The sequence below is a fragment of the Cavia porcellus genome, unplaced genomic scaffold (genome assembly GCF_034190915.1).
Source record: "Cavia porcellus strain 051 isolate PalLab524CR breed Dunkin Hartley unplaced genomic scaffold, mCavPor4.1 scaffold_31, whole genome shotgun sequence".
Lineage (NCBI taxonomy): Eukaryota > Metazoa > Chordata > Mammalia > Rodentia > Caviidae > Cavia > Cavia porcellus.
Window position 1 is genome coordinate 43,921,603 of NW_026947514.1, and position 21,261 is coordinate 43,942,863.

Below are 21,261 nucleotides of genomic sequence, written 5' to 3' on the forward strand. Positions count from 1 at the left end.
TCAATGCTCTCCTCTGTAAAGAATTGTAAAACTTAACCTAATTGATATGTTAACCATTGTTGCCCTCTACAAATAACAGATGTGGTGCTAAAATAAGCTAACAGGGGTTATTAATTACTGCTAGACTACTCTATCCTCTGCTAAGGAAAACAAAGGTCTTCCTCATTAACAGTTTTCCTGATCCACGCCCATGACCCCCTTACTTTGTAAATTGTAATATGTACTTAAAAGTGGCAAGTACAGAGGAGCTTTTGCAATCTCCAACTGCACTGCGTCTCTGGGCCCAGGATAAAATAAATCAGCGCTGCTTTTTTAAAATATGTTTTTGCCTCATTTTTTGAACTTAAGTTTGGGGGCTTGTTTGTGGATTACAAGACTTGGGGGCTCACTCAGGATTAATGGGGGACCCCCCAAAATTATTTTTTCACCAATTGATCGGCTAAACATCTGTAAGTATTTGGTTTTTTGTGCCTGTTTGTAATCTGAATGCACACTTTTGTTACTGCAGATAAAATGAGACAACTTCTGGGAACCTTTTTCCCCCCTTTTGTATTTTAGGGCTTTGGGGGCCCATTCGTAACTTTGTTTGGGCTTTGGCCCATGTAGGGGTTTTTGCCCGCTTGTAATTGGATGCATGCAATGACTGCAGATGAGCTAGGGCTCCTTCTGCACCGGAATCCAGGGGCTATCACCCATTTGTAATGTGGAACTTCAGCCAATGTGTGTGGCTTCGGCTCATTTGGGGCTTTGGCCCATGTGTGGCTTTGGCCTGTTTGGGGCTTCCACCCATGTGTGTAGTTTTGACCTTTTTGGGGGTTTGGCTCCTCTGTAACTTTGGGGCCTTTTACCCGTGTATATTTATGTTCAGTGTTTTTATACTTTGGAATTGTCTGCCTGTTTGAATCTGTTACTAACTTTGGGGTTGGTTTTTTGGGGTTTTTTTTTGCCCGTTTGAACTTGTTGAATTTGTTACTAATTTAGGGGCTCGTTGCCCATTTCTGTTGCAGAATCCATGTGGCTCATTGGACTCAAGGTTCATAATGAAAATTATTTCCTTTATCTCACCAAACTGCACAAAACAACCTTTGTTTGGTCTTGTCTTTTGTGGCGCCTTGTTTAATGATCAATTGGTTACTTGCAACCTTGGCATGCCATTTAAAAAGTATTTTTCTTTCTGGTTAAAATGTGAATGTATGTACACAAATATATGTATATTTATGGTTTTTAAAAATCATATCAACTTTACCAAGTAAAACCAGGTCATGCTATAATTGAGCCAGTTAAAAAAGTTACAGTTTTTAAGATGTAACATTTTAATGTGGTAAAAAGACATAAAATGATTATGTTTTAGACTACTAAAAGGTCACTTCAAGGATTTTGTTAAAAGTTTTAATGTTGTCTAAAAAGCAAGAGAAAATAATAATTGACTAAGTTTAAAAAAAGTGGTTTTGTCTTAAAGTAAAAATGTAAAAGAAAATGCTTTCTTTCTGTGGCATGGCTATCAAGAGCAAAGAGCCCAACAGGATAATTTGCAATACTGTAAGTTTGGGGGAGGGAAATTTCCAGGAATGCTATAGATTATAAAGACAGAGTTGAGATTTTGATTACTAAAATATAAAAAAAAGAAACAATTCATCTTGTACTGGAATAAGCTGATATAAATTTAAAAGAAACATGCATATAGAACAGTAGGCCACATTGCAAGTATTTTGGTATAATATAAATATAACGAAACTCTTTTTGTTAGTGTACAACAGTATGTCCCATTTTTCCACAATTAAAACATTTTACATTACTCCTTTTTGCATTTACAAGGCCAGCCATAATCCAAGCCATCATAATTGTCTTATAAGACTCAGTTTCGATGTCCTGACTGAAAGAGTTGCTGGCCCAGACCGGACACTTTAACCAGGAGAAGCCTCAGCCAAATTAAGGAGCTCCTGCCTCCCCCACCCCTTAGAGATTTACCTGTAACCCTATACCCGCATCCCTAAGAACCTGCCTCTGCCGTCAAATGTGTGCCAATGGGCTACCTGTGCATCCCTAATGCCCCCAGACAGAGGCTACTTATAGGCCTCACTCCACGTGAGTGTTAGAGTGTGTGTTCCAGAGAGAGACCGCCGGCCCCGGGGTGGAGATGCTGCGCCCTGGGGGCCAGGGCGGTCTCTCCCCGCATTCCTGAAATAAGGGTTACTTATATTTTATATTTCTTGTCTTTGCAGCCACGGCCGTCCACTCCTTCCTCTCCTTCTCCATTCCACTCCATTCCTTCCTTCCTTTCCCATCCCCCCCTTTCTCAGACCTAACACTGACATGCTCAAGATATGTTGTTAAATCATTAGTCAACTTTACAGGATTTAAAGCCTGTTTACAATCCTGATTAGCATTTTCATATGCTGATTTTAAAGTTAAAATGTTCACAGCTTCTGTGTTTGATACCTGTCTGCGAACAGTTTCTTATAATTTTACCACAAATTGAGTAAAGGGTTCCTGGGGTCCTTGCAGAATATGTAAAAAGGACATCATTGGAGCCCCATCCTTTAAAACAGTTGTCCTTGCTTTTTTTTACTAATTTTGCCAATTGTGGAAATAGCTCTTCAGGACATCAAACCTGTTCCTCAAGTGGTGCATATATCCCTGTCCCAGAAAGCATTTCCTCATTTATTGCTGGACGTGGACTGGGACTTGTTCTATTTTTATGAGCCTGCTCTGAGACAAGAGTTTTCAGCTTTACATCAAAATACAGGAATTGAGCAGGAGACAGGCATGTTTGTGCCAAATGTTTGATATCATAAGGTATCAATTGATATGTATCCAAAACATTTTGTAAGAGTCCCACAGTAAATGGACTTTGGACTCTATTGTTAACCACACTTTAAGATTTTTTAGCAGTTGTATTTCAAAAGGTGTATGAATAAAATACTCTTGATCATTAGCATCTCTTTCAATTCCAACTGGGAAGCAAGCCGGGAGGATATTATTTTCTCCCCATGTGGCTGCCTCTTCCCATACTACCTGTAAGTTTCTAGATAGAGCTGTACAAGATACTTTTTGTAAAGGCTCCTACTGAGGTAATTTCTCTAAGGATTTTGTTTTGGTGGCAGGCACCTCAGCTGGGAGCTCTCTTCCCTCTGTGTCTGAATCAGAGGCTATTGAATGTGAGCTCTTTAATGGACCTAAAACTGAATGAACCAGTTTCCAAGTTGAGAATGTCTGGGGGTGGGGGAAATGATTTGTCCTGCCCTGTGTGCTTTTTAAGATTTTTTCCAACTTTTTCCCAAATATCAATTTCTATAGTGCCTGTTTGAGGAAACCACAGATTGTATTTGGTTACCTCTCTTAACATTTTTGTTAAGTCTTTCTTTGGCACATGAGCCCTTGAGTGTTTAAGCAGGTTTTGGAGCAATTGTAAATACTTTTGCTCCTCCACTGAAACCTTTGCCCCCTGTTTTACTCCCAGATAAAATGGCTTTTCGCAGTGGAAAGATTCACTTTTTTCTTCCCTCTCTTCTCTTCAGGTGTCCCTGGAAGAGTGAAGGCCTCTTCCATATCCAAACCTTTCCACTCTGGGAGGACTTACTCATTCAGGCTAAAAATTCCTAGCCCAAAGATTTTAAGACCTCTGTTTGAGGCACCAGTTATCAGGTCCTGACCTAGATCCCTGACCTCCAAATGAGAGTATGGCAGAGATTAAATAAAAAGAGACAAATTGTATAGTTTTAGGGCTCCAGGAGGGTCAAAACCCTTTAGTTGAGCTTGAGACTCCAAGGGCTATGACAAGACTTCTCTAGATTAGCCCACTTTTATTAGGACAAAGGAAAAAAGGCAGGGAAACTGAGGGAAGTGCAGGCAATGAACAGGAGGTGGCACGGGAGGTCCTGTGGGCCTGACGGGACTACACTCAGCAACCTCCATTCAGACCCAGGAGCTGAGGGCATAGGAGGAAACTTCCAACACACCCAGGGGAAGCTTAGGATCATCACCTGAAACACAGAAATATAGGAAAATGACAAGATGAAAGACCAAAATGTAATCTCAAACCTCCATCCCATCCCAAGAAAGCCTAGGAGTCATGTACATAGAAGAAAATACATGCCATACACCTGAAACACCTGAAATAATAGCAACTGAAATAAAGAAGCAACTCTGGGAAGCTCTAAAGGAATTCAAATTAGAGATGACCTCCCAGTTAAAAGAAGAAGTAATAAAAGCAATGAAAGAGATGCTGAACACATCAAAAGAAGACACAGTTAAAAAATTAGAGGAACAGAGCAAAAAGATAGAATCCCTGGATGAACAATATAAGAAACAAACAGAATACAAGAAGCAGATTCAAAAAGATCAAAAATTCCACAGAAAGTTGTCAAAACCGCCTCAACAAAAGTGAAGACAGAATTTCAGATGTCAAAGACAAGGTTGCAGCTAGTGAACAGGAAAGGAAAGATCTTTTAAAAATAAGGAATCAGGAAAGAACAATTCAACAGCTGCAAGATGATGCAAAGAAAAACAACATAAGATTGATAGGGATAAATGAAAAAGAAAGGGACAACACAAATGATATTGAGAGGTTATTTACAGACGTAATAGCTGAAAATTTCCCAAATATGAGAATGGAAACTGACATTCAGATGAGTAAAGCATTAGTAAAGAACTCCAAATAGCTATAACCAAAATAAAACTACACCCAGACATATAATAATCACCATCCCAGAAATTCAACTAAGAATATAATATTAAAAGCTGTTAGAGAAAAAAGACAGATCACCTATAAAGGAAAACCTATCAGAATCACAGCAGACATCTCAACACAAACAATGAAGTCAAGAAGTGCATGGAGCAAAGTATTTCAAATACTAAAGGAAAACAATTTCCAAACTAGACTGATGTACCCTGCAAAGCTGTCCTTCAAAATGGATGGAGAAATAAGATACTTCCATGACAAAGAACAGCTAAAGAACTGCATGACCACCAAACCAACCCTGCAAAGAATACTGAAAGACAGTCTATGCACACATAGGAAAAAACCACTAAGCAAGGCAGATAATTAAACACAATGGAAAGATAAAGATGCAACAGCAGAAAGATAACATGTCAACAATAAACCAGTATATAACAGTTATAACCATTCATGTAAATGGTCTCAATTAACCAATTAAAAGAAACAGACTGACAGAATGGATCAAGAAACAACATCCAACCATATGCCGTATACAAGAACCCATCTAACCCAAAAGGAAACTCATAGACTAAAAGTCAAAGGATGGAAAACAATACTTCCTGCAACAGGAACCCCCCAAAAAAGCAGGGGTAGCTATTCTGTTTGCAGACAATGTGAACTTCAAACCAAAAATGATCCAAAGAGATAAAGAAGGTCCCTACATACTGGTTAGGGAAAACTTCAAGAGAAAGAGATAACAATCTTAAATATACATGCACCAAATTCCAGAGCACACAGCTATACAAAGCAAGTAATAACAGAAATGAAAAATCAAATAGCCAATAACACAATTATAACAGGAGACCTTAACACACCATTGACATCAAGGGACAGATCAACCAGACAGAAAATCAGGAAAGAAATAATAGAACTGAATCACACCTGTGAACAAATGGAATTGATAGACATATACAGAGTGTTCCATCCAACAACATCAGAATATACATTCTTCTCAGCAGTACATGGGACCATATACTATATACTAGCCCACAGAACATATTTAAGTAAGTGCAAAGGACTTGCAATTATCCCATGCATGTTATCAGATCATAGTGCCATAAAACTAGCAATTAATGATAAAAAGAAGCTGCAAAAACTCCACAGACACATGGAAATTGAATAATACACTCTTGAGCAATCATTGGGTCACAGAAAAAAATTAAAGAAGAAATTAAACAATACCTACAAGCAAATGAAAATACAAATACAACTTACTGAAATCTGTGGGATGCAATGAAAGTGGTCCTCAGAGGAAAATTTATTGTACTGAGTTCCCACATCAGGAAAAACAGAATGAATACAAATAAACCACCTGATGCTACACTTAAAACATCTAGAAAAAGAAGAGCAAGTCAAGCCCAAAACCAAAGAAGACAGGAAATTATAAAAATCAGAGCAGAAATTAATGCAATAGACACTAAGAAAACAATTCAAAGAATCAATGAATCAAGGAGTTGGTTCTTTGAAAAAATAAATAAAATTAATAAGCCCCTAGCCAAACTTATTTTAAAAAGGAAAGAAAAAACTCAAATTCATGGAATAAGGAAAGAAAAAGGAGAAATCACTACAGACTCTGTGGAAACACAGAAGATCATCAACACCTATTTCAAAAATCTCTACTCTCATAGGTTTGATAACACAGAAGAAATGGACAGATTCCTAGAAACATATGAAGTACCAAAGCTAGGTCAAGAAGATGTAAAATTGCTGAATAACCGAATTTTTACTAATGAAGTTGAAAATGTAATTAAGTCCTTACCTACAAAGAAGAGCCTAGGCTTAGATGGATTCATTGCAGAATTCCACAAAAAATACAAAGACTTAATGCCAAAACTCCTCAAACTCTTCAATGAAATCAAAAGGGAAGCAATTCTTCCTAACTCATTCCTGGAAGCAAATATTACCCTACTACCAAAACCTAAGAAAGACCCAACTAAAAAAGAGAACTACAGGCCCATCTCCCTAGTGAACATAGATGCAAAAATCCTCAATGAAATATTGACAAACAGGATGTATGTAGCAAACCATCAAGATTATATACTGCAACCAAGTGGGACTCATCCCAGGCATGCAGGGATGGTTCAAAATATGTTATCCAATAAATGTAAGCCACCATTTCAATAAAGCCAAAAGTAAGAATCACATGATCATTTCTATAGATGCAGAAAAAGCTTTTGATAAGGTCCAATACTCATTCATGATAAGAACCTTACAGAAAATTGGAATAGATGGTCTTTACCTCAATATGATAAAGGCCATCTACAACAAATCAACAGCCAACATTATATTAAATGGCCAAAAACAGAAGACCTTTACCTTAAAATCAGGCACAAGACAAGGATATCCCTTATCACTGCTCCTATTCAACACAGTCCTGGAAATACTAGCCAGAGCAATTAGACAAGAGAGAGAAATAAAAGGGGTAAAAATAGGAAAAGAGGAAGTTAAATTATCATTATTTGCAGATGACATGATACTCTACATAGAAAACCCCCAAATCCCCATTGAAAGACTCCTAGTTATAATAAATAAATTCAGCAATATAGCTGGATACAAAATCAATACTCAAAAATCAATTGCATTCCTATACACTAAAAACAAAATCACTGAGAGAAATAAGAGAAGCCACACCCTTCACACTAGCATCCAAAAAAATGAAATACTTAGGAATTAATCTCATGAAAGATGTAAAAGATCTATACAGGGAAAATTATAGTGCCCTGAAAAAAGAAATCGAAGATGATCTTAGAAAATGGAAAAACATCCCTTGCTCATAGATAGGAAGAATAAATATTGTGAAAATGGCCATTCTCCCAAAACTATTTTACAGATTCAATGCAATCCCAGTGAAAATACCGTCAACATACCTCAAAGATCTAGAGAAATCACTCCTAAAATTCTTCTGGAACCAGAAGAGACTTAGAATAGCAAAAGCAATTCTAAGCAGCAAAGGCAAGGCAGGAGGCATCACAATCCTTGACCTGAAGTTATACTACAAAGCTAATGTAATAAAATCAACATGGTATTGGAATAAAAACATATCAGAAGATCAATGGAATAGGTTAGAAAATACAACCACAACTACAAACACACTCAACCATATTATCTTTGATAAAGGGGCCAAATATATTCACTGGAAGAACGACAGTCTCTTTAATAAATGGTGCTGGAAAAACTGACTTTGCACATGCCAAAAACTAAAACTAGACCCATGCCTATCACCAGGTACTAAGCTAAAATCTAAATGTATCAAATATCTGAATATTGAAACAGAAACACTAAATCTGTTGGAAGACAAATTAGGTAAAAATCTTGAAGACATAGAAGTAGGTAGAGAATTCATGAACAGGAATCAAACCACACGGGAAATACTTTCCAGAATCAATAACTGGGATCACATATTATTAAAAAGTTTCTGCATGTCAAAAGAAATCTCCAGCATAGTGAAAAGAAAACCCACAAACTGGGAAAGAATCTTCATGAACTGCCCCTCAGATAAAGGACTTCTGTCTAAAACATATAAAGAATTTTTTAAAATAGACCCCAAAATTCAAAGACCCAATCCAAAAATGGGCACCTGAGATGAATACATACTTCCCAGCTGAAGAAATACAAATGGCAAATAATACGTGAAAAAATGTTCATCATCATTAGTCACTCGAGAAATACAAATTAAAATCACACTGAGATTTCATCTCACTCCAGAAAAAATGGCCAGGGTCAAGAAAACTACCAACAACAAATGCAGGAGAGGCTGTGGGGAAAAACGAATGCTCCTGCCTGCACTGTTGGTGGGGGTGTAAACTGGTGCAACCATTGTGGAGATCAGTCCAGAGATTCCTCAAAAGCCTGGGATTGGAAGTCCCATTTGACCCAGCTATTCCACTTCTAGGCATGTTCCCAGAAGAACTGAAAACATCATACCACAGTGATATATGTGCACCTATGTTTTTAGCAGCACAATTTGTAATCGCCAGATCTTAGAAACAACCTAAGTTTCCATCAACTGAGGAATGGATTAAAAAATCGTGATATTTTTATACAGTAAAGTACTACTCAGCTATAAAGCATGATCACATTGAGATATTTATAAATAAATGAACGCAACTTGAGACCATACTCATAAACAAAATAATCAAACTCATGTATAAATAACATATAGTCTCCCTAGTGTAAAAAATTGTAAGAGTATATAAGATTGTATGGTAATCATGATTCCCCATTACATTGCTTTGAAGCCCTACACTGTGTTCATTCATTAGTTGGAATGGTTTTATTCTGATTTGGTTTTATTAACTGTGATGGTATGAACAGCTATTTTGAAGAAAACAAGACATTATAATAGCCAGTGCTGATTTAATATCATCTTGCTTTGAAGTCCTACCTTGCTTTTGTTCTTCTGTTTCCATTGATTCTATCATGTTGTATCTTATTGGATTTTAGTATGTGTGAAAGTATAAACAAATATTTTTATGGAAAATGAGATAATATAGTAACCATTGTTTATTTTTGGTTGTTTCGTTCTGAATGTCCTGTAATACTTTCATTCTCTTGAATGGTTTTATACTATTTTGTTATGTTTGATACTATTTTATGTGAAGGTATGCTCCACTCAACTATTTCAAAGAAAGAGACATCATGGTAGCTACTGTTAATATCGGGTTGTCTTGTGGTGAACTACTGTGTGGCTTACATTGTTCTGCTCTGATCAGCTTTGTTCAGTCCTCTTTTTCTTAATCTCTTTAAAATAAATAAAATTAAAGAAAAGAAAGAGAAAGAAAGTGCTCTAAAGGATATAACTGAATGTATGTTTAAGTGTGCAAGATAGATAACCATACTACTAAGTTTTGGTTTGTTCATCATGCAGAACAGTTTGTATTGTCATTGTTTGATTGTCCACTTTTTACGCTTTGATTTTGTAACTTGAACAATCACTTCTAAGACAACAATATATAATTTATCAGCTAGTGATCTCTTACTGTTTTTTGAAATTTTGTATTATATCTATGCTTTTTTCTGTTTTACTTTTTTCTTTAAATAAAGAATACCACACCTTTTTTATTCATTTCTCAGTTGATGGGCACTTAGATTGTTTCCAAAACTTGGCTCTTACAAATTGTGGTGCTACAAACATGGGTGCACATATGTCACTGTGGTATGATGTTTCCAATTTTTCTGGGAAAACACTCAGAAGCAGGATAACTGGGCCAAATGGAATCTCTAATCCTAGCTTTTTGAGGAATCTCCACACTGATTTCTACAGTGGTTGCAGCAGTCTACCCTCCCACCAACAGTGGAAAAAGATTCCTTTTTTCCCCAGACACCTCCAGCAGTTGTTGTAGATTGATTTCTTGATCTTGGCCATTCTTTCTTGGGTGAGATGGAATCTCAGTGTGGTTTTAATTTGCATTTCCCAAATGACCATTGATGTTGAACATTTTTCATATATTTATTTGTCATTTGTATTTCTTCATCTGAGAACTGTGTATTCATCTTAGATGCCCATTTTTGGATGGGGCCCTTGAATTTGGGGGGGGGGCTGCATTTTTTAATTCTGTATATGTTCTAGATAAAAGTCCTTTGTCTGAGGAACAGTTGGCTAAAATACTTTCCCAATTTGTAGGTTCTCTTTTCACTCTGTTACAGATTTCTTTTGACATGGAATGACTTTTTAATAAGTCAAGATGCCAGTTATGGATTCTGGGAAGTGTTTCCCGTGCAGTTTGATGTTTGTTCATGAATTCTCTGCCTGCTCCTACGTCACCAAGAGTGTTACCTACTTTTTCTTCTAGTAGATTTAGTGTCTCTGTTTTTATATTTAGAGCTTTGGTGATGTACATCAATCTAGTTTTAGTTTTTGGCATATGGAGAGCCAGTTTTTCCAGCACCACTTATTAAAAAGACTGCCTTTCTTCTAGTGTACATGTTTGGCCCTTTGTCAAAGATAAGGTGGCTGACTGTGTTTGCAGATGTGACTGTATCTTGTAATCTACTCAACTGATTATCACTGTTTTTATTCCAGTACCATGCTGATTTTATCATAGTAGCTTTGTAATATAATTTCAAGTCAGGGATTGTGATGCCTCCTGCCTTACAGAATTTCCTTTGTTACTCTAGGTCTGCTCTGGTTCCAGATGAATTTTAGGGATGCTTTCTCTAGACCTACGAGGTATGCAAATGGTATTTTGATTGGAATTTCATTTAATCTGTATAACAATTTTGGGAGAATGACCATTTTTATAATGTTTGTTCTTCCTATCCATGAACAGGGAATATCTTTCCATTTTTTTTTTTTTTTTTTAAATCGGTACCGGGGATCGAACTCACGACTGCCTGCTTGCAAGGCAGGCGCTTATGCCACTGAGCTAAACCTCCAGCCCCTATCTTTCCATTTTCTGAATTTCTCTTTGATTTCCTTTTACAGTGTAATGTAGATTTCACTGTACACATCTTTTCTTTCCTTTGTTAGAGTGATTCCTAAGTATTTCATTTCTTTGGGTGCTACAGTGAAGGGTGTGGCTTCTCTTGTTACTCTTATGTTATTTAGGTGTAGAAATGCTATTGATTTTTGAGTATTGAGCTTGTATCCAGCTACATTACTAAACTTGGTTTTTATGTCTAGGTGGCTTTCAATGGAGTTTTTGGGGTCTTCTATGTAGAGTATCATATCATCCTATCCTTATTCCTTTTACTTTTATTTCTTGTCTAATTGCTCTGGCTAGTGTTTCCAGAACTATGTTGAATATGAGTGATAATGGACATCCTTGGGGTTTTTTCCTGATTTTTTTTTTTTTTTTTTTTTTTTGGTGCCAGGAATCAAACTCATGACCTTGTGCTTGCCAAAAGGCACTTAAGCCACTGAGCTAAATCCCCAGCTCCCTTTTCCTGATTTTAGATTGAAAGTTTTCTGTTTTTGTTCATTTAGTAAGATGTTGGCTGTTGGATTTTTTTTTTTTTTTTGGCTGTTGGTTTATCATATATGGCTCTTATTAAATTGAGGTAGAGACCATTTATTACAATTTTCTGTAGGGTTTTTATCATAAAGAGTGTTGGATTTTGTTGAAAGCTTTTTCTGCATCTATTAAGATGACCATGTGATTCTTGTCCTTGGCTCTGTTGATATGGTGCATTACATTTATTGATTTGCATATGTTGAACTATCCCTGCATTCCTGGAATGAATTCCACTTGATCATGGTGTATAATCTTCTTCATGACTTGCTGCATTCTATTTGTTATTATTTTGAGGATTTTTACACTATATTCGTTAGAGAGATTGACTTGTAATTTTCTTTTTTGGTTGGATCTTTCTCTGGTTTTGATATTAGGGTAATACTTGCTTCCAGGAATGAGTTAGGGAGAGTTGTTTCCCTTCCAATTTCATTGAAGATTTTGAGGAGTGTTGGCATTAAGTTTTCCTTGAATTTCTTGTAGAATTCTGCAGTGAACCCATCAGGACCTGGGCTTTTCTTTGTTGGTGAGGTTTTAATTACATTTTCAACTTCATTAATTGAAATTGGGTTGTTCAATTTTACATCTTCTTGATTCAGCTTAGGTAATTCATACGTTTCTAGAAATCTGTCCATTTCTTCTGTGTTATTGAACCTATGAGAGTAAGTTTTCAAAGTAGGTATTGATGATCTTCTGCATTTCCACAAGGTCTATTTTTAAAATAAGGTTGTCTAGGGATTTATCAAATGTATTTACTTTCAAAGAACCAACTCTTCAATGCATTAATTCTTTGTATTGTTTTCTTAGTTTCAATTGCATTTCAGTTCAACTGCTTTCTATGACCTTTATAATTTCCTGCCTTCTTTGGGCCTTAATCTTGACTTGCTCTTTTTTTTTCCTACAAGTTTGAGGGGCAGCATTAAGTCCTTTCCATTTCCCTAACGTGGGAGTTTAGTGATAAATTTCCCTCTGAAGACAGCTTTCATTGTGTTCCATAGGTTTCAATAATTTGTATTTGCATTTTTGTTTCATTGTAGATATTGTTTAATTTCTTCTGTGATCCACTGGTTATTTAGGTGTTATTTCATTTACATATCTTTATGGGGTTCTTGTGGGAGTTTTTGTCATTAATTTTCAATTGTATTGCACTATGGTCAGATAATATACATGGAATTATTTCAGTTTCTTTGCATTTATTTAAACATGCTCTGTGAATTAGTATATGATTTATTTTAGAGAATGATCCATGTGCAGCTGAGAAGAATGTGTATTCTGATGTAGTTGGGAGGAATACTCTGTACACATCTACTAGGTGATTTTTTCACCTAGTTTGATTTAGTTCTGTTATTTCTTTGCTGATTTTTTGTTTGATCTGTCTCTTTGTGACAATGGGGTGTTAAAGCCCCCTGTTATAACTATATTATTATTTATTTGGTTTTTCATGTCTATTAAAATTTGTCTTACATAGTTGGGTGCTCTCATATTTGATGCAAATATATTCATGATTATAATCTATTCCTCTTGAATTTTTCCCCTAACAAGTACGTAGTAACCTTCTTTAGCTCTTTTGATCATTCTTGGTTTGAAGTTCACATTGTCTGCAAACAAAATAGCTATCCCTGCTTTTTTCTGAGTTCCTATTGCATGGAGTATTGTTTTCCATCCTTTGACTTTTAGGCTATTATTTTCCTTTTCAGTTAAATGTGTTTCTTGTACACAGCATACTGTTGGATTTTGTTTCTTAATCCACTCTGCCAGTCTATTTCTTTTTATTGATGAGCTGAGGCCATTTACATTGATGGGTATAACTGATAAGTACTGACATCACTGTCATATTATCTTCTATTGTTGGTTTTCTATTTTTTCTGTTTGTTTTCCCCGATTAGTAGTTTCCTTTTTTGTTGTTCTTGGATTGAGTTTTGTCTCTTTCTAGAGTGTCTTTCAGTACTCTTTGTAGTGTTGGTTTTGTGGCCATGAATTTCTTCACTTGTTCTTTGTCATGGAAGTACCCTATTTCTCCATCTATTTTCTTTTTTTTTTTTTTTAGTTTTGGTAAAAATTTATTTGACCAAAATGTAGAAAACACTTTGTCTTGCAACTGTATTATATATAATATGATACAGTTGCAAGAATTTAAAGAAGAATGTGGAATTTATTCAGTTGCACAATTCACTAGTGTTATCTCCTGGTAGTGTAATGCTTAATAAATAGGAGTGAAGGGCAGGGGACTCAAATAAGCTAGACGTGGGATGGCTTTTAGTCGGACTTTTAAACTGGAGTTGGCCCCCACACTGCTGGAGAATATGGAATGTTACAGCTCTGAGACGTTAGCTGAGAAAGCGAAACTACAGCAAATCCAAGATGTGCAGCCCTTGCCTACAAAATTCTCCATATCTAGTTTAATCAGGAGTTTCTTGAACTTGTATTAACTTGGTCCCAAAGAAGGTATTCAAGTCCTAGATAAGAAAAATCTTCCATTTGCCAGTCTCTGAAGTGCAGAGAGGAAGCTACACCAATTACTTTTTGATCTCTACCTTGTTGCCTGGGATTTTTCTTTTGCTCAGTTTATTGATGGGCAGCAGTCCTGAATATGGCTGAGGTGGCCAGGACTGAACACCACGTTCCTGCCAAGCGTATGGCCTTACATCTGAAAAGACAAGCGGGGGCCACTGGTAAAGAGGACCACTCATCAGAGAACAACATGGGGAGGAAGTATGTGGAGGAGTATAGCATTCAAGATGTGTTCAGAAAAGACGTGAGTAAATATTATGATCATTTCCAGGGCATTCTCGTCCTGATGGCTGAGAAGATGTTTGGTCTGCAGTTGGGTATGGCGAAGGGCTAGGCTGCTAGGTTAATCTAGGGGTGGTTCATGACTTCCCACAATAGACTTTTTTTTTCTCTAGTGGAAAATCCTCATCGTTTTAATGTGATAGTCCCTTACCTGTTGCTTGGCCAATGGCAACCCAGCCAGTTTACACTCTTTAGCATTTTAAACCCATTACAAGATATCAGAGTCCACGTCTTGAAAGTGTGAGGTTGACTCTTCCACTACAAAGTAGGCCTCAGTCTCGAAAATATGCTCAATACGAAATACCCTGCCTACCTTAGGAATAAATGCAACTTCAGGGTAAAAATAGAGCTGAAAAAGCCATTTAGAAAGAAGGGGCAGCCGAAGGAATTAGATTTAACTGGTGCCCAAAGCATCTCTGATATAAAATATTTGGTCGTGTATTCATAATCGGCTTGGCATTTCCAGCAAAGCAATACAAAAGAAACTTCTTACAAGCAAAAGAGACGCGGAGCGCTGGAGTTTCTGTTGGGACAGGAGTCCACTGTGACCCAGTGTCTAATGTAAGCCCACGTTCTCTTTGGCCTGTGCAAATTTTTCTTCCAGGTCGTCAGTGGTCTTTTCCAGCTTTGAAACCGTTCTCCGAAAAATTTGGCAGAGGTCTCCGCCTCTTTCAGTTTGTCGGACAGAAGTTTGATTTCTTCTTCGCACTTACCCTCCTTCTGGAATACTTCTCCTCCGCAGCCCCCAGGGCCTTCAGGTTGTTAGTGACGTTCCTGAGTTCTTCCTCCAGGGCCCGCATTTAGTTCAGCCGCCTGCTCCTCCGTAGGCTCCTCCGTAGGCTCCTCTGTAGGCTCCGCGGCCCTCTCCAGCTCGCCCTCCAGGATGACCAATTTACGCCCCTCGTACTTGCGCTCAGCCTCCCGGCGACGTGCGAGGCCTGTTTGAGCTGCAGCGCCTGGACCTCCCCCTCCTCGGCCTTCACGGCCCACTTCTCTGTCGTCCTCGTTACCCCACACACACCTCATCTGCGGCCTTTTCCGCCCACCCCAGCTTCTGCAGGGCCGTGGCCAGTCGCTCCTGGGCCACGTCCAGTCCTCCTCCACAAGGCGATGCCTCGGCCTGTCGCTGCAGCCCTGGACCCCGCACTTCACCGCCTCCACCCGCGAGTGGAGCCCGCCGTGGGCACTTGGTCCTCCGCTCAGCCCAGGCTGCACCGGTTACTGCTCGCGTCCCTCTCCATCTGTTTTCAAAGACAATCTTGCAGGATACATCAGTCTAGGTTGAAAGTTATTTTCTTTCCTTCGCTCCAAACTCTTCTTGACTTGGATTTGTGTTGAGAAGTCTGCCGTGTGATTCTGATAGGCTTTCCTTCGTAGGTGATCAGTTTCTTTTCTCTGACAACCTTTAGTATTCTGTTCTTGTGCTGAACTTCTGATATCCTACTTATTACATGTCTGGGTGAAGATTTATTTTGGTTATGGTTCATTGATGTTCTGTATTCCTCACTTATCTGTATATCAGAGTCTGTTTCCATGTGTGGACATTTTTGTTATTGTTTCTGCAAATAATCTTCGTAGGTCATTTGTGTTGACCCCTGCTTTTTCATTGACACTTATCAATACTATATTGCTTCTCTTTGGTTCATCTTGCAGCTATTGAACTGTTGTTTCCTGGTCTTTTCCTTCATGTTCATAATCTTCCAACCTGTCTTCATGCTCTGAGAGTCTATCTTAGCTTCATTCAAACGGTTTTTCCAGCTTTCAGTGGAATTTTTAATTTGTTAAATATCCCTTTGATCTGTTGCATGCATTCTAATTCTGCCTTATATTGTTCATTCAAGGTTTCCATTGTTTTCTTATGTTCTTTTTTTTATTTACGTCTTCTTTACAAACAACATTTCTTTAATAATATTTGCCATTTATTTTTTAACTGAGAGATTATTTCTGACCTGATTTCCTGTATAACTTCATGGAGTTGTTTCTTTACTTCATTTGCTATCATTTTAGAAAGTTCAGTAGTGCAATTTCCAGTGTCTTCTGTTTCAGTGTCTCTTGGGTTTGTTCTCAGTGGGCTGGAGAACTGAGACTGCCTCTTGCTCTTTGTTTTGTCATTTTCCTCTGGGTCCCATGGTGGGGCTGGTCAGGCACCCTCCTGATGGATTACACTGGAGTGCTGCACTGGGCAGAGGTTCAATCCTCTTGATATCCCTGTGGCTAGCTGGGGCACATACTTCACCTATGGTGCCAGATCCTTGTGTTCTGGGGCCTGAGAGGCTCCCTGATTGTGGGAAGCCGCCTATGATGGCGCCCATTTCCTGCTTCCGGGTTCTTCCCGGCCTGAACAAGCCTGCCAAATTGTCATGTCTGCCCAGTTACCCGTGACGCTAGCCTATCAGCTTGTTAGACGCGCTTCTCTGTGATTGGATACTGCTTCCCCTTATAAGAGGTTGTTCCTGCCCCCAACGGGCAGAAGAGGAACCAACACTGAGGGTGGCGGACCTTGTTAGGTCCGGTTCGCTGTACGCAATAAACTTTGAGAGCTGATCCTGCTCGAGTTTGGTCTCCTGTCTCCCGCGGCTCCGGTCACCTGATGTACTGCACTGGGTTGCTCTGGGATGCTGGGCTGGGCAGAGGTTGGATCCTCTTGCTGCTAACAGGGACACACTCCCAGAGTGTGCTGCTGGGGCCTAGAACCTGGTTGAGTGGAGTTGAGAACCTCTGGCACCCAGGTGGCTAGTAGAGGCACACCCCCAGTATGTCACCGGGGCCTAGCACTTGGTGTTCAAAACCTCTGTGACCCAGGTGGCTAGGCAGAGTGTGACCCTGAGTGCGGTACCACCTGGACCTTGCCTCTGGCTGGGAAGAGTTCAGAGCCTCTGGAGCACACAGCTAGCCAGAGTACATCCTGGCCTATGGTGCTAGGACCTTGTACCTGGCTGAGAAGAGTTTGAAACCTTTGGGACTCGCCACATGTCCAGTGGGGCTAGCAAGACAGATTATTCTTAAAGACAATTTACTAACCAGTCAGTCTCAGATAATAGGAAAAAGCTAAAAAAAGATGATTTTGCTCCAGATGGCTCACTTGATTCTTTTGTGAAAGTGCCTCCTCAGTATTTTATAATCAGGAGCAGAAGAGGCCAACGAGAGAAAACAGAGACTAAGGGAAAGTGGCTGCTGTCGCTGCAGCCTTAAATAACTCTAAGTCCGATTCTCAGAGTATTCTCAGAGTTCCAAGAAGACCTCACCAACTAAACTCACCTGCTGTCACTGCAGAAAGCCAAGCCACCTCAGGAGGGACTGCAGTAAAAAACCAGCTAAGCCACGCCTTGCATGCAAAAGTGACCTCTGGAAATTGGACAGCTCCCTGAGGCAGAGCTCTCAGAGTTCTGACCCATCTTACCAGCTGGTCCAGCGAGACTGAAGGGCCCCAGGACATTCTCTGCCTTCTTCCTCTGGCCAGGCTGTCGTCTCCATGGAGGAGTCTAGGGCAATCTGACTATAGAGAAAAAGGAAAACAGCTTATTGCTGGACACTAGCATGTGTCTCTTGGTCCTTCTTTCCAACCCCCATCTTCCTTCCAGCTATCACACTTCAGTGAAAGGAGTCACTGAAGGGCAGATAACTCACTATTTTTCACAGCCTTAGGCCAGTCAAATAAAGACATGCTCCTCCTTAAACCTCACCACCTGTCTACCAGAAAAGAAAGAAAACAAGGCTAAAAGATCTGACCAAACAAATAGTTCTCTATACTTACACAGCAGCAAAAGAAGCTGCTTGAGAGCCCCCACTAATTTAGGTGCCATGATCTGGGAAGGGTCCTTTCTCAGATATTCTCAGTGAGAAATCCAATGGGCTCTCTCCCATGGGTGTCAGTGTCTTCCATCAGGATGCTTACAATCAGGTGATGATAAATTGTTCCTTCCTGGTGCTAGTCAATGGAAAATTGTTTATGTCTTTATATCAAACCTTTCACTTGGGGAGAGACAAGATCCAGTTGATGGTCTTAAAGTTATTCATAGGAAAGTGACTCTCTAACAATACAACAGATAGCTAAGACATGTGAACTCTGTCAGAAGAATAATAATATTTCCCAGACTGCAGCCCCTCTGCACTCTGGGAAATGCCAGGTATATAGACTTGGCAAATACCATGGAGAAGACTGGCAGCTTGATTTTACTCATACCTCCAGGGGCTTGAATACTTATTAGTCTGGGAATACTTTGATAAGCTGACTTGAGACCTGTCCTTGTAGAACAGGAAAGGCACAGAAAAGAGTTGTAAAAGTTTTAGTCTCAGAAATCGTCCCAGATTTGGCTTCCTAAGAACTTATGGAGTGATAATGGCCTTCTTTTAAAGCAACAGCCACAGAGTGTCCCTCAGGTGCTGGACATTCTCTACCATCTTCACTGTGCATGGAGATTGCAGTCATCAGGAAAGGCAGAGAAAATAAATGAGACCCAAGAGACATCTTCGCAAAATGGCTCAGCAAACTCACCTACAGTGGCTTCAGTTACTACCTTTAGCTCTTATCAAAGTAAGAAATATACCCCAAATTCTAGGATCTCTTTCTGTCTTGTTTTTGAAATCTAATATTGTTCTTGGTGGGGTTTTTTGTTCTGTTTTATTGTATTGTTTTATTCCCTTTAAAATAAAATAAATAACAGAGAATGATAGATGACACCAAAGAAATAATCATAAAATATCTGATAAACCAAAAGAGGGTTGTATTGCAGGAACTAAGAGAAGATAACATTTCCAGGAAAGAGTGAGCAACAGTTAGAAAACTTAACAAAGAAGCCACACAGGATAGAAACAGAGATATATCCATTGGGTTTAGCAAACAAAGAAGAAGATGATGTGTTTATCACATGCAATTTTAGTCAGGTGGCTAAATTGGGACCATGATAGGTTAAGCCACGATGCAAAGTCAGGAAGACGTGGTGTGAATATGGACAACTGAAGATCAGTTGAGTAGGAAAAGGGCAGGGCAGTATCTACAGGGGAGGGAGTGCTAGGGGAAGACTTTGTTTTTTATACGATACTGGTAAGAAAGAGTAGCAGCCAGGTGCAACTGAGAAAGCATAGCCACTGAGGAGGTGTGGATGACAAGATTCAAGCCCAAGTGATGGAGTGGCTCTGAGCTGAAGGGAGTCCTGCCCAGTGACAAGGAGAAGCCTCACAGGCTTTTCTAAATGGTGTTCACCAAATGCTATCACCTTCTGACCCAGAGCTTCTTGGTCCTGGAGTTCCAAATCAGATAGAGAGTAGACATTACAACACAGCAAGGTGTGATAGACAGTCATCCCCAGGACCATGTCATCAGTAGAGCTTTGATAACTGTGACCCTCACACATTGAACAATAGAAGAACAAAAGAAAAAAACAAAAACAAAAAAGCTCCCAAGTCTTTAGAGCTTCTTTGACTTAAAAAAATGTGTCAGGATACAATTCAGAGGTCATAAAGATTTACTGGTTTTAGGTGTAAGAGGAAATTATTTTTAGTGAATTTGCTGAGCTGTGAAAGCGTCACTACAATCTGGTTTTGGAACATTTCTCTTGCTTAAGTCAGCTCCCAAAAGCCCAGTTAGAGTTAAGGTGCTCCTTCCAGCCTGAGCCTCTGTAGTACCCGCATGATTGTCCCATCACACGGCACAGGACAGTCCCAGTGGGTGGTCAAGCTGCCTGGTGGGACAGTGGTGAAGACTGTGTTACTCTTGTTTGCACTCTTGACCCCAAGAAACTGCAAATCTACTTTTTGTCTCTATATTTGCTTTTTGAAGATATTTCATATGAACTGAATCATACAACATAGGATCTTTAGGGCCTAGCATCTTTCATGAAGCATTAATGATCATGTTGTAGCAAACATCAGAAATTCGCCTCTTTGTGTTGCTGAATGTGTTCCACTCCTTGTCTATGTCATGTGTGATTTCTCCACACGAGGTGATGACATATGACCCTGCTTCTGCCTCCAACCTTGTCCCTGCACTACAGAGCACACGCTAAACATTTCTCCTTCCCTCTCACTAGGCCTGCTGACAAAGTTATATTTAGTATTGGATATCACTTTCCCAAACTGTATAAACTATTCTTTGCCAATTTTTAATGAGGATAAAGATGTTATGATTAGATTCACTCATTAAAAGAGTGCCTCTGAAATATTTCCAAACCAAAGCTGACTTTAGCAGATCCCTACGCTCCACAGGATGTATTTTTCATATGACCTCTGTTATGATTTCCACAAGTACCCAGAAATTCATGTGTTAGAAACATCCTAAAGTCAACAGTGTCAGGAGGTGAGACCTAATAAGAATTTACTAGGTCATTCATTCTGCTCGCAGAAATGGATTATATCATTATCTCAGTAGTGAGTTAATATATTATTCAGGATTTTATTAGAGATAACACGAGATACACAAATGTATAAGAAATGACTAGATTGGTTTATGATGGTCAGCCACAGAGTCAAGTGAGGAAGTGTGCAGAAGGTGTTTACTAACCAGAGGCTGAAGGATCCGATCCAAGGTCTGGAGTTCACTGCAGTATCCCATGCAAGTCCCCCTGAGCAGGCTGATGGGTCTGTGACAGAAGGCTGAAGAATCTATGCTGAAAGTCTGAGAGATCCAAGGCAGAAGCCAAAGAGTCTGTGCTAGAAGCCAGGAGATGACATGCAAGCCAAAGGTGAAGACTGGAGCTCCTCTGAAGGATGAAACCTCATCTGTCTTTTCTCCTTCCCTGCAATACCATCCAGGAGATGAAACACCCTAGGGCAGGTCTTCTATATCCTAGGGTATAGAATTGA

General features: G+C 39.1%; 1 long non-coding RNA gene and 1 pseudogene across 1 annotated transcript in view; both read right to left on the reverse strand.

Annotated features, from left to right (window-relative positions):
* Positions 1-3,728: 3,728 nt before the first annotated feature.
* The window catches only part of LOC134474160 (uncharacterized), a 30,815-nt gene continuing 13,282 nt past the window's right edge, over positions 3,729-21,261 (reverse strand). The window contains exons 3-5 of the long non-coding RNA XR_010044808.1: positions 20,960-21,244; positions 17,861-17,956; positions 3,729-3,983 (exon numbers count right to left, since the gene is read on the reverse strand). This is a non-coding gene — a long non-coding RNA (uncharacterized LOC134474160). The remainder of the gene's footprint in view (positions 3,984-17,860; positions 17,957-20,959; positions 21,245-21,261) is intronic.
* On the reverse strand, positions 14,669-16,358 carry LOC134474253 (tropomyosin alpha-4 chain-like; annotated as a pseudogene).